Source organism: Lepisosteus platostomus, chromosome 28 (assembly GCF_059453375.1).
Source record: "Lepisosteus platostomus isolate fLepPlt1 chromosome 28, fLepPlt1.hap1, whole genome shotgun sequence".
In the NCBI taxonomy this organism is placed as follows: Eukaryota; Metazoa; Chordata; class Actinopteri; order Semionotiformes; family Lepisosteidae; genus Lepisosteus; species Lepisosteus platostomus.
Genome location: NC_142638.1, coordinates 11,707,220 through 11,721,063, shown reverse-complemented (window position 1 = coordinate 11,721,063; position 13,844 = coordinate 11,707,220).

Below are 13,844 nucleotides of genomic sequence, written 5' to 3'. Positions count from 1 at the left end.
GGTTAAGAGCAGAGTGTGTAGGCTCTTCTGAGCCTTGCAGTTACATTAGGATTCTGATGTCTGAAAAAACGCGTTTATTTCGGGCTGAAAAACACGTTTTGAAAAGTGTGCTGTTACTGCCCCATAACTTACATGGGGGTGACCAAACTTGCAGAAACATGTTTATTTCTGCTGAAAAACACGTTTTGACATTTTCAGCACACTGGGGTTAAGAGCAGAGTGTGTAGGCTCTTCTGAGCCTTGCAGTTACATTAGGATTCTGATGTCTGAAAAAACGCGTTTATTTCGGGCTGAAAAACACGTTTTGAAAAGGGTTCTGTTACTGCCCCATAAGTTACATGGGGTTGACCAAACTTGCAGAAACATGTTTATTTCTGCTGAAAAACACGTTTTGACACTTTCAGCACACTGGGGTTAAGAGCAGAGTGTGTGGGCTCTTCTGAGCCTTGCAGTTACTTTAGGATCCTAATGTCTGAAAAAACGCGTTTATTTCGGGCTGAAAAACACGTTTTGAAAAGTGTTCTGTTACTGCCCCATAAGTTACATGGGGTTGACCAAACTTGCAGAAACATGTTTATTTCTGCTGAAAAACACGTTTTGACACTTTCAGCACACTGGGGTTAAGAGCAGAGTGTGTAGGCTCTTCTGAGCCTTGCAGTTACATTAGGATTCTGAAGTCTGAAAAAACGTGTTTATTTCGGGCTGAAAAACACGTTTTGAAAAGTGTGCTGTTACTGCCCCATAACTTACATGGGGGTGACCAAACTTGCAGAAACATGTTTATTTCTGCTGAAAAACACGTTTTGAAACTTTCAGCACACTGGGGTTAAGAGCAGAGTGTGTGGGCTCTTCTGAGCCTTGCAGTTACATTAGGATTCTGATGTCTGAAAAAACGCGTTTATTTCGGGCTGAAAAACACGTTTTGAAAAGGTGCTGTTACTGCCCTATAAGTTACATGGGGGTGACCAAACTTGCAGAAACATGTTTATTTCTGCTGAAAAACACGTTTTGACACTTTCAGCACACTGGGGTTAAGAGCAGAGTGTGTGGGCTCTTCTGAGCCTTGCAGTTACATTAGGATTCTGATGTCTGAAAAAACGCGTTAATTTCGGGCTGAAAAACACGTTTTGAAAAGTGTTCTGTTACTGCCCCTTAAGTTACATGGGGTTGACCAAACTTGCAGAAACATGTTTATTTCTGCTGAAAAACACGTTTTGACACTTTCAGCACACTGGGGTTAAGAGCAGAGTGTGTGGGCTCTTCTGAGCCTTGCAGTTACATTAGGATTCTGATGTCTGAAAAAACGCGTTTATTTCAGGCTGAAAAACACGTTTTGAAATGTGTGCTGTTACTGCCCCATAAGTTACATGGGGGTGACCAAACTTGCAGAAACATGTTTATTTCTGCTGAAAAACACGTTTTGACACTTTCAGCACACTGGGGTTAAGAGCAGAGTGTGTGGGCTCTTCTGAGACTTGCAGTTACATTAGGATCCTGATGTCTGAAAAAACGCGTTAATTTCGGGCTGAAAAACACGTTTTGAAAAGTGTTCTGTTACTGCCCCTTAAGTTACATGGGGTTGACCAAACTTGCAGAAACATGTTTATTTCTGCTGAAAAACACGTTTTGACACTTTCAGCACACTGGGGTTAAGAGCAGAGTGTGTGGGCTCTTCTGAGCCTTGCAGTTACATTAGGATTCTGATGTCTGAAAAAACGCGTTTATTTCGGGCTGAAAAACACGTTTTGAAAAGTGTGCTGTTACTGCCCCATAAGTTACATGGGGGTGACCAAACTTGCAGAAACATGTTTATTTCTGCTGAAAAACACGTTTTGAAACTTTCAGCACACTGGGGTTAAGAGCAGAGTGTGTGGACTCTTCTGAGCCTTGCAGTTACATTAGGATTCTGATGTCTGAAAAAACGCGTTTATTTCGGGCTGAAAAACACGTTTTGAAAAGTGTGCTGTTACTGCCCCATAAGTTACATGGGGGTGACTAAACTTGCAGAAACATGTTTATTTCTGCTGAAAAACACGTTTTGAAACTTTCAGCACACTGGGGTTAAGAGCAGAGTGTGTAGGCTCTTCTGAGCCTTGCAGTTACATTAGGATTCTGAAGTCTGAAAAAACGTGTTTATTTCGGGCTGAAAAACACGTTTTGAAAAGTGTGCTGTTACTGCCCCATAACTTACATGGGGGTGACCAAACTTGCAGAAACATGTTTATTTCTGCTGAAAAACACGTTTTGAAACTTTCAGCACACTGGGGTTAAGAGCAGAGTGTGTAGGCTCTTCTGAGCCTTGCAGTTACATTAGGATTCTGATGTCTGAAAAAACGCGTTTATTTCGGGCTGAAAAACACGTTTTGAAAAGTGTGCTGTTACTGCCCCATAACTTACATGGGGGTGACCAAACTTGCAGAAACATGTTTATTTCTGCTGAAAAACACGTTTTGACATTTTCAGCACACTGGGGTTAAGAGCAGAGTGTGTAGGCTCTTCTGAGCCTTGCAGTTACATTAGGATTCTGATGTCTGAAAAAACGCGTTTATTTCGGGCTGAAAAACACGTTTTGAAAAGGGTTCTGTTACTGCCCCATAAGTTACATGGGGTTGACCAAACTTGCAGAAACATGTTTATTTCTGCTGAAAAACACGTTTTGACACTTTCAGCACACTGGGGTTAAGAGCAGAGTGTGTGGGCTCTTCTGAGCCTTGCAGTTACTTTAGGATCCTAATGTCTGAAAAAACGCGTTTATTTCGGGCTGAAAAACACGTTTTGAAAAGTGTTCTGTTACTGCCCCATAAGTTACATGGGGTTGACCAAACTTGCAGAAACATGTTTATTTCTGCTGAAAAACACGTTTTGACACTTTCAGCACACTGGGGTTAAGAGCAGAGTGTGTAGGCTCTTCTGAGCCTTGCAGTTACATTAGGATTCTGAAGTCTGAAAAAACGTGTTTATTTCGGGCTGAAAAACACGTTTTGAAAAGTGTGCTGTTACTGCCCCATAACTTACATGGGGGTGACCAAACTTGCAGAAACATGTTTATTTCTGCTGAAAAACACGTTTTGAAACTTTCAGCACACTGGGGTTAAGAGCAGAGTGTGTAGGCTCTTCTGAGCCTTGCAGTTACATTAGGATTCTGATGTCTGAAAAAACGCGTTTATTTCGGGCTGAAAAACACGTTTTGAAAAGTGTGCTGTTACTGCCCCATAACTTACATGGGGGTGACCAAACTTGCAGAAACATGTTTATTTCTGCTGAAAAACACGTTTTGACATTTTCAGCACACTGGGGTTAAGAGCAGAGTGTGTAGGCTCTTCTGAGCCTTGCAGTTACATTAGGATTCTGATGTCTGAAAAAACGCGTTTATTTCGGGCTGAAAAACACGTTTTGAAAAGGGTTCTGTTACTGCCCCATAAGTTACATGGGGTTGACCAAACTTGCAGAAACATGTTTATTTCTGCTGAAAAACACGTTTTGACACTTTCAGCACACTGGGGTTAAGAGCAGAGTGTGTGGGCTCTTCTGAGCCTTGCAGTTACTTTAGGATCCTAATGTCTGAAAAAACGCGTTTATTTCAGGCTGAAAAACACGTTTTGAAAAGTGTTCTGTTACTGCCCCATAAGTTACATGGGGTTGACCAAACTTGCAGAAACATGTTTATTTCTGCTGAAAAACACGTTTTGACACTTTCAGCACACTGGGGTTAAGAGCAGAGTGTGTGGGCTCTTCTGAGCCTTGCAGTTACATTAGGATTCTGATGTCTGAAAAAACGCGTTTATTTCGGGCTGAAAAACACGTTTTGAAAAGGGTGCTGTTACTGCCCCATAAGTTACATGGGTGTGACCAAACTTGCAGAAACATGTTTATTTCTGCTGAAAAACACGTTTTGAAACTTTCAGCACACTGGGGTTAAGAGCAGAGTGTGTAGGCTCTTCTGAGCCTTGCAGTTACATTAGGATTCTGAAGTCTGAAAAAACGTGTTTATTTCGGGCTGAAAAACACGTTTTGAAAAGTGTGCTGTTACTGCCCCATAACTTACATGGGGGTGACCAAACTTGCAGAAACATGTTTATTTCTGCTGAAAAACACGTTTTGAAACTTTCAGCACACTGGGGTTAAGAGCAGAGTGTGTAGGCTCTTCTGAGCCTTGCAGTTACATTAGGATTCTGATGTCTGAAAAAACGCGTTTATTTCGGGCTGAAAAACACGTTTTGAAAAGTGTTCTGTTACTGCCCCATAACTTACATGGGGGTGACCAAACTTGCAGAAACATGTTTATTTCTGCTGAAAAACACGTTTTGACACTTTCAGCACACTGGGGTTAAGAGCAGAGTGTGTGGGCTCTTCTGAGCCTTGCAGTTACATTAGGATTCTGATGTCTGAAAAAACGCGTTTATTTCGGGCTGAAAAACACGTTTTGAAAAGGGTGCTGTTACTGCCCCATAAGTTACATGGGGGTGACCAAACTTGCAGAAACATGTTTATTTCTGCTGAAAAACACGTTTTGACACTTTCAGCACACTGGGGTTAAGAGCAGAGTGTGTGGGCTCTTCTGAGCCTTGCAGTTACATTAGGATTCTGATGTCTGAAAAAACGCATTAATTTCGGGCTGAAAAACACGTTTTGAAAAGTGTTCTGTTACTGCCCCTTAAGTTACATGGGGTTGACCAAACTTGCAGAAACATGTTTATTTCTGCTGAAAAACACGTTTTGACACTTTCAGCACACTGGGGTTAAGAGCAGAGTGTGTGGGCTCTTCTGAGCCTTGCAGTTACATTAGGATTCTGATGTCTGAAAAAACGCGTTTATTTCAGGCTGAAAAACACGTTTTGAAATGTGTGCTGTTACTGCCCCATAAGTTACATGGGGGTGACCAAACTTGCAGAAACATGTTTATTTCTGCTGAAAAACACGTTTTGACACTTTCAGCACACTGGGGTTAAGAGCAGAGTGTGTGGGCTCTTCTGAGACTTGCAGTTACATTAGGATCCTGATGTCTGAAAAAACGCGTTTATTTCGGGCTGAAAAACACGTTTTGAAAAGTGTTCTCTTACTGCCCCATAAGTTACATGGGGTTGACCAAACTTACAGAAACATGTTTATTTCAGCTGAAAAACACGTTTTGACACTTTCAGCACACTGGGGTTAAGAGCAGAGTGTGTGGGCTCTTCTGAGCCTTGCAGTTACATTAGGATTCTGATGTCTGAAAAAACGCGTTTATTTCGGGCTGAAAAACACGTTTTGAAAAGGGTGCTGTTACTGCCCCATAAGTTACAAGGGGTTGACCAAACTTGCAGAAACATGTTTATTTCTGCTGAAAAACACGTTTTGAAACTTTCAGCACACTGGGGTTAAGAGCAGAGTGTGTGGACTCTTCTGAGCCTTGCAGTTACATTAGGATTCTGATGTCTGAAAAAACGCGTTTATTTCGGGCTGAAAAACACGTTTTGAAAAGTGTGCTGTTACTGCCCCATAAGTTACATGGGGGTGACTAAACTTGCAGAAACATGTTTATTTCTGCTGAAAAACACGTTTTGAAACTTTCAGCACACTGGGGTTAAGAGCAGAGTGTGTAGGCTCTTCTGAGCCTTGCAGTTACATTAGGATTCTGAAGTCTGAAAAAACGTGTTTATTTCGGGCTGAAAAACACGTTTTGAAAAGTGTGCTGTTACTGCCCCATAACTTACATGGGGGTGACCAAACTTGCAGAAACATGTTTATTTCTGCTGAAAAACACGTTTTGAAACTTTCAGCACACTGGGGTTAAGAGCAGAGTGTGTAGGCTCTTCTGAGCCTTGCAGTTACATTAGGATTCTGAAGTCTGAAAAAACGTGTTTATTTCGGGCTGAAAAACACGTTTTGAAAAGTGTGCTGTTACTGCCCCATAACTTACATGGGGGTGACCAAACTTGCAGAAACATGTTTATTTCTGCTGAAAAACACGTTTTGAAACTTTCAGCACACTGGGGTTAAGAGCAGAGTGTGTAGGCTCTTCTGAGCCTTGCAGTTACATTAGGATTCTGATGTCTGAAAAAACGCGTTTATTTCGGGCTGAAAAACACGTTTTGAAAAGTGTTCTGTTACTGCCCCATAAGTTACATGGGGGTGACCAAACTTGCAGAAACATGTTTATTTCTGCTGAAAAACACGTTTTGAAACTTTCAGCACACTGGGGTTAAGAGCAGAGTGTGTAGGCTCTTCTGAGCCTTGCAGTTACATTAGGATTCTGAAGTCTGAAAAAACGTGTTTATTTCGGGCTGAAAAACACGTTTTGAAAAGTGTGCTGTTACTGCCCCATAACTTACATGGGGGTGACCAAACTTGCAGAAACATGTTTATTTCTGCTGAAAAACACGTTTTGAAACTTTCAGCACACTGGGGTTAAGAGCAGAGTGTGTAGGCTCTTCTGAGCCTTGCAGTTACATTAGGATTCTGATGTCTGAAAAAACGCGTTTATTTCGGGCTGAAAAACACGTTTTGAAAAGTGTGCTGTTACTGCCCCATAACTTACATGGGGGTGACCAAACTTGCAGAAACATGTTTATTTCTGCTGAAAAACACGTTTTGACATTTTCAGCACACTGGGGTTAAGAGCAGAGTGTGTAGGCTCTTCTGAGCCTTGCAGTTACATTAGGATTCTGATGTCTGAAAAAACGCGTTTATTTCGGGCTGAAAAACACGTTTTGAAAAGTGTTCTGTTACTGCCCCATAAGTTACATGGGGTTGACCAAACTTGCAGAAACATGTTTATTTCTGCTGAAAAACACGTTTTGACACTTTCAGCACACTGGGGTTAAGAGCAGAGTGTGTGGGCTCTTCTGAGCCTTGCAGTTACATTAGGATTCTGATGTCTGAAAAAACGCGTTTATTTCGGGCTGAAAAACACGTTTTGAAAAGGGTGCTGTTACTGCCCCATAAGTTACATGGGGTTGACCAAACTTGCAGAAACATGTTTATTTCTGCTGAAAAACACGTTTTGACACTTTCAGCACACTGGGGTTAAGAGCAGAGTGTGTGGGCTCTTATGTGCCTTGCAGTTACATTAGGATTCTGATGTATGAAAAAACGCGTTTAATTCGGGCTGAAAAACACGTTTTGAAAAGGGTGCTGTTACTGCCCCATAAGTTACATGGGGTTGACCAAACTTGCAGAAACATGTTTATTTCTGCTGAAAAACACGTTTTGACACTTTCAGCACACTGGGGTTAAGAGCTGAGTGTGTGGGCTCTTCTGAGCCTTGCAGTTACATTGGCATTCTGCAGTCTGAAAAAACGTGTTTATTTCGGGCTGAAAAACACGTTTTGAAAAGTGTGCTGTTACTGCCCCATAACTTACATGGGGTTGACCAAACTTGCAGAAACATGTTTATTTCTGCTGAAAAACACGTTTTGAAACTTTCAGCACACTGGGGTTAAGAGCAGAGTGTGTAGGCTCTTCTGAGCCTTGCAGTTACATTAGGATTCTGAAGTCTGAAAAAACGTGTTTATTTCGGGCTGAAAAACACGTTTTGAAAAGTGTGCTGTTACTGCCCCATAACTTACATGGGGTTGACCAAACTTGCAGAAACATGTTTATTTCTGCTGAAAAACACGTTTTGACACTTTCAGCACACTGGGGTTAAGAGCAGAGTGTGTAGGCTCTTCTGAGCCTTGCAGTTACATTAGGATTCTGAAGTCTGAAAAAACGTGTTTATTTCGGGCTGAAAAACACGTTTTGAAAAGTGTGCTGTTACTGCCCCATAACTTACATGGGGGTGACCAAACTTGCAGAAACATGTTTATTTCTGCTGAAAAACACGTTTTGAAACTTTCAGCACACTGGGGTTAAGAGCAGAGTGTGTAGGCTCTTCTGAGCCTTGCAGTTACATTAGGATTCTGATGTCTGAAAAAACGCGTTTATTTCGGGCTGAAAAACACGTTTTGAAAAGTGTGCTGTTACTGCCCCATAACTTACATGGGGGTGACCAAACTTGCAGAAACATGTTTATTTCTGCTGAAAAACACGTTTTGACATTTTCAGCACACTGGGGTTAAGAGCAGAGTGTGTAGGCTCTTCTGAGCCTTGCAGTTACTTTAGGATCCTAATGTCTGAAAAAACGCGTTTATTTCGGGCTGAAAAACACGTTTTGAAAAGTGTTCTGTTACTGCCCCATAAGTTACATGGGGTTGACCAAACTTGCAGAAACATGTTTATTTCTGCTGAAAAACACGTTTTGACACTTTCAGCACACTGGGGTTAAGAGCAGAGTGTGTGGGCTCTTCTGAGCCTTGCAGTTACATTAGGATTCTGATGTCTGAAAAAACGCGTTTATTTCGGGCTGAAAAACACGTTTTGAAAAGGGTGCTGTTACTGCCCCATAAGTTACATGGGTGTGACCAAACTTGCAGAAACATGTTTATTTCTGCTGAAAAACACGTTTTGAAACTTTCAGCACACTGGGGTTAAGAGCAGAGTGTGTAGGCTCTTCTGAGCCTTGCAGTTACATTAGGATTCTGAAGTCTGAAAAAACGTGTTTATTTCGGGCTGAAAAACACGTTTTGAAAAGTGTGCTGTTACTGCCCCTTAACTTACATGGGGGTGACCAAACTTGCAGAAACATGTTTATTTCTGCTGAAAAACACGTTTTGAAACTTTCAGCACACTGGGGTTAAGAGCAGAGTGTGTAGGCTCTTCTGAGCCTTGCAGTTACATTAGGATTCTGATGTCTGAAAAAACGCGTTTATTTCGGGCTGAAAAACACGTTTTGAAAAGTGTTCTGTTACTGCCCCATAACTTACATGGGGGTGACCAAACTTGCAGAAACATGTTTATTTCTGCTGAAAAACACGTTTTGACACTTTCAGCACACTGGGGTTAAGAGCAGAGTGTGTGGGCTCTTCTGAGCCTTGCAGTTACATTAGGATTCTGATGTCTGAAAAAACGCGTTTATTTCGGGCTGAAAAACACGTTTTGAAAAGGGTGCTGTTACTGCCCCATAAGTTACATGGGGGTGACCAAACTTGCAGAAACATGTTTATTTCTGCTGAAAAACACGTTTTGACACTTTCAGCACACTGGGGTTAAGAGCAGAGTGTGTGGGCTCTTCTGAGCCTTGCAGTTACATTAGGATTCTGATGTCTGAAAAAACGCATTAATTTCGGGCTGAAAAACACGTTTTGAAAAGTGTTCTGTTACTGCCCCTTAAGTTACATGGGGTTGACCAAACTTGCAGAAACATGTTTATTTCTGCTGAAAAACACGTTTTGACACTTTCAGCACACTGGGGTTAAGAGCAGAGTGTGTGGGCTCTTCTGAGCCTTGCAGTTACATTAGGATTCTGATGTGTGAAAAAACGCGTTTATTTCAGGCTGAAAAACACGTTTTGAAATGTGTGCTGTTACTGCCCCATAAGTTACATGGGGGTGACCAAACTTGCAGAAACATGTTTATTTCTGCTGAAAAACACGTTTTGACACTTTCAGCACACTGGGGTTAAGAGCAGAGTGTGTGGGCTCTTCTGAGACTTGCAGTTACATTAGGATCCTGATGTCTGAAAAAACGCGTTTATTTCGGGCTGAAAAACACGTTTTGAAAAGTGTTCTCTTACTGCCCCATAAGTTACATGGGGTTGACCAAACTTACAGAAACATGTTTATTTCAGCTGAAAAACACGTTTTGACACTTTCAGCACACTGGGGTTAAGAGCAGAGTGTGTGGGCTCTTCTGAGCCTTGCAGTTACATTAGGATTCTGATGTCTGAAAAAACGCGTTTATTTCGGGCTGAAAAACACGTTTTGAAAAGGGTGCTGTTACTGCCCCATAAGTTACAAGGGGTTGACCAAACTTGCAGAAACATGTTTATTTCTGCTGAAAAACACGTTTTGAAACTTTCAGCACACTGGGGTTAAGAGCAGAGTGTGTGGACTCTTCTGAGCCTTGCAGTTACATTAGGATTCTGATGTCTGAAAAAACGCGTTTATTTCGGGCTGAAAAACACGTTTTGAAAAGTGTGCTGTTACTGCCCCATAAGTTACATGGGGGTGACTAAACTTGCAGAAACATGTTTATTTCTGCTGAAAAACACGTTTTGAAACTTTCAGCACACTGGGGTTAAGAGCAGAGTGTGTAGGCTCTTCTGAGCCTTGCAGTTACATTAGGATTCTGAAGTCTGAAAAAACGTGTTTATTTCGGGCTGAAAAACACGTTTTGAAAAGTGTGCTGTTACTGCCCCATAACTTACATGGGGGTGACCAAACTTGCAGAAACATGTTTATTTCTGCTGAAAAACACGTTTTGAAACTTTCAGCACACTGGGGTTAAGAGCAGAGTGTGTAGGCTCTTCTGAGCCTTGCAGTTACATTAGGATTCTGAAGTCTGAAAAAACGTGTTTATTTCGGGCTGAAAAACACGTTTTGAAAAGTGTGCTGTTACTGCCCCATAACTTACATGGGGGTGACCAAACTTGCAGAAACATGTTTATTTCTGCTGAAAAACACGTTTTGAAACTTTCAGCACACTGGGGTTAAGAGCAGAGTGTGTAGGCTCTTCTGAGCCTTGCAGTTACATTAGGATTCTGATGTCTGAAAAAACGCGTTTATTTCGGGCTGAAAAACACGTTTTGAAAAGTGTTCTGTTACTGCCCCATAAGTTACATGGGGGTGACCAAACTTGCAGAAACATGTTTATTTCTGCTGAAAAACACGTTTTGAAACTTTCAGCACACTGGGGTTAAGAGCAGAGTGTGTAGGCTCTTCTGAGCCTTGCAGTTACATTAGGATTCTGAAGTCTGAAAAAACGTGTTTATTTCGGGCTGAAAAACATGTTTTGAAAAGTGTGCTGTTACTGCCCCATAACTTACATGGGGGTGACCAAACTTGCAGAAACATGTTTATTTCTGCTGAAAAACACGTTTTGAAACTTTCAGCACACTGGGGTTAAGAGCAGAGTGTGTAGGCTCTTCTGAGCCTTGCAGTTACATTAGGATTCTGATGTCTGAAAAAACGCGTTTATTTCGGGCTGAAAAACACGTTTTGAAAAGTGTGCTGTTACTGCCCCATAACTTACATGGGGGTGACCAAACTTGCAGAAACATGTTTATTTCTGCTGAAAAACACGTTTTGACATTTTCAGCACACTGGGGTTAAGAGCAGAGTGTGTAGGCTCTTCTGAGCCTTGCAGTTACATTAGGATTCTGATGTCTGAAAAAACGCGTTTATTTCGGGCTGAAAAACACGTTTTGAAAAGTGTTCTGTTACTGCCCCATAAGTTACATGGGGTTGACCAAACTTGCAGAAACATGTTTATTTCTGCTGAAAAACACGTTTTGAAACTTTCAGCACACTGGGGTTAAGAGCAGAGTGTGTAGGCTCTTCTGAGCCTTGCAGTTACATTAGGATTCTGAAGTCTGAAAAAACGTGTTTATTTCGGGCTGAAAAACACGTTTTGAAAAGTGTGCTGTTACTGCCCCATAACTTACATGGGGGTGACCAAACTTGCAGAAACATGTTTATTTCTGCTGAAAAACACGTTTTGAAACTTTCAGCACACTGGGGTTAAGAGCAGAGTGTGTAGGCTCTTCTGAGCCTTGCAGTTACATTAGGATTCTGATGTCTGAAAAAACGCGTTTATTTCGGGCTGAAAAACACGTTTTGAAAAGGGTGCTGTTACTGCCCCATAAGTTACATGGGGTTGACCAAACTTGCAGAAACATGTTTATTTCTGCTGAAAAACACGTTTTGACACTTTCAGCACACTGGGGTTAAGAGCTGAGTGTGTGGGCTCTTCTGAGCCTTGCAGTTACATTGGCATTCTGCAGTCTGAAAAAACGTGTTTATTTCGGGCTGAAAAACACGTTTTGAAAAGTGTGCTGTTACTGCCCCATAACTTACATGGGGTTGACCAAACTTGCAGAAACATGTTTATTTCTGCTGAAAAACACGTTTTTGACACTTTCAGCACACTGGGGTTAAGAGCAGAGTGTGTGGGCTCTTCTGAGCCTTGCAGTTACATTAGGATTCTGATGTATGAAAAAACGCGTTTATTTCGGGCTGAAAAACACGTTTTGAAAAGGGTGCTGTTACTGCCCCATAAGTTACATGGGGTTGACCAAACTTGCAGAAACATGTTTATTTCTGCTGAAAAACACGTTTTGACACTTTCAGCACACTGGGGTTAAGAGCAGAGTGTGTGGACTCTTCTGAGCCTTGCAGTTACATTAGGATTCTGATGTCTGAAAAAACGCGTTTATTTCGGGCTGAAAAACACGTTTTGAAAAGTGTGCTGTTACTGCCCCATAAGTTACATGGGGGTGACCAAACTTGCAGAAACATGTTTATTTCTGCTCGAAAACACGTTTTGAAACTTTCAGCACACTGGGGTTAAGAGCAGAGTGTGTAGGCTCTTCTGAGCCTTGCAGTTACATTAGGATCCTGATGTCTGAAAAACGCGTTTATTTCGGGCTGAAAAACACGTTTTGAAAAGTGTTCTGTTACTGCCCCATAAGTTACATGGGGTTGACCAAACTTGCAGAAACATGTTTATTTCTGCTGAAAAACACGTTTTGAAACTTTCAGCACACTGGGGTTAAGAGCAGAGTGTGTGGACTCTTCTGAGCCTTGCAGTTACATTAGGATTCTGATGTCTGAAAAAACGCGTTTATTTCGGGCTGAAAAACACGTTTTGAAAAGTGTGCTGTTACTGCCCCATAAGTTACATGGGGGTGACTAAACTTGCAGAAACATGTTTATTTCTGCTGAAAAACACGTTTTGAAACTTTCAGCACACTGGGGTTAAGGGCAGAGTGTGTAGGCTCTTCTGAGCCTTGCAGTTACATTAGGATTCTGAAGTCTGAAAAAACGTGTTTATTTCGGGCTGAAAAACACGTTTTGAAAAGTGTGCTGTTACTGCCCCATAACTTACATGGGGGTGACCAAACTTGCAGAAACATGTTTATTTCTGCTGAAAAACACGTTTTGAAACTTTCAGCACACTGGGGTTAAGAGCAGAGTGTGTAGGCTCTTCTGAGCCTTGCAGTTACATTAGGATTCTGATGTCTGAAGAAACGCGTTTATTTCGGGCTGAAAAACACGTTTTGAAAAGTGTGCTGTTACTGCCCCATAACTTACATGGGGGTGACCAAACTTGCAGAAACATGTTTATTTCTGCTGAAAAACACGTTTTGACATTTTCAGAACACTGGGGTTAAGAGCAGAGTGTGTAGGCTCTTCTGAGCCTTGCAGTTACATTAGGATTCTGATGTCTGAAAAAACGCGTTTATTTCGGGCTGAAAAACACGTTTTGAAAAGGGTTCTGTTACTGCCCCATAAGTTAAATGGGGTTGACCAAACTTGCAGAAACATGTTTATTTCTGCTGAAAAACACGTTTTGACACTTTCAGCACACTGGGGTTAAGAGCAGAGTGTGTGGGCTCTTCTGAGCCTTGCAGTTACTTTAGGATCCTAATGTCTGAAAAAACGCGTTTATTTCGGGCTGAAAAACACGTTTTGAAAAGTGTTCTGTTACTGCCCCATAAGTTACATGGGGTTGACCAAACTTGCAGAAACATGTTTATTTCTGCTGAAAAACACGTTTTGACACTTTCAGCACACTGGGGTTAAGAGCAGAGTGTGTGGGCTCTTCTGAGCCTTGCAGTTACATTAGGATTCTGATGTCTGAAAAAACGCGTTTATTTCGGGCTGAAAAACACGTTTTGAAAAGGGTGCTGTTACTGCCCCATAAGTTACATGGGTGTGACCAAACTTGCAGAAACATGTTTATTTCTGCTGAAAAACACGTTTTGAAACTTTCAGCACACTGGGGTTAAGAGCAGAGTGTGTAGGCTCTTCTGAGCCTTGCAGTTA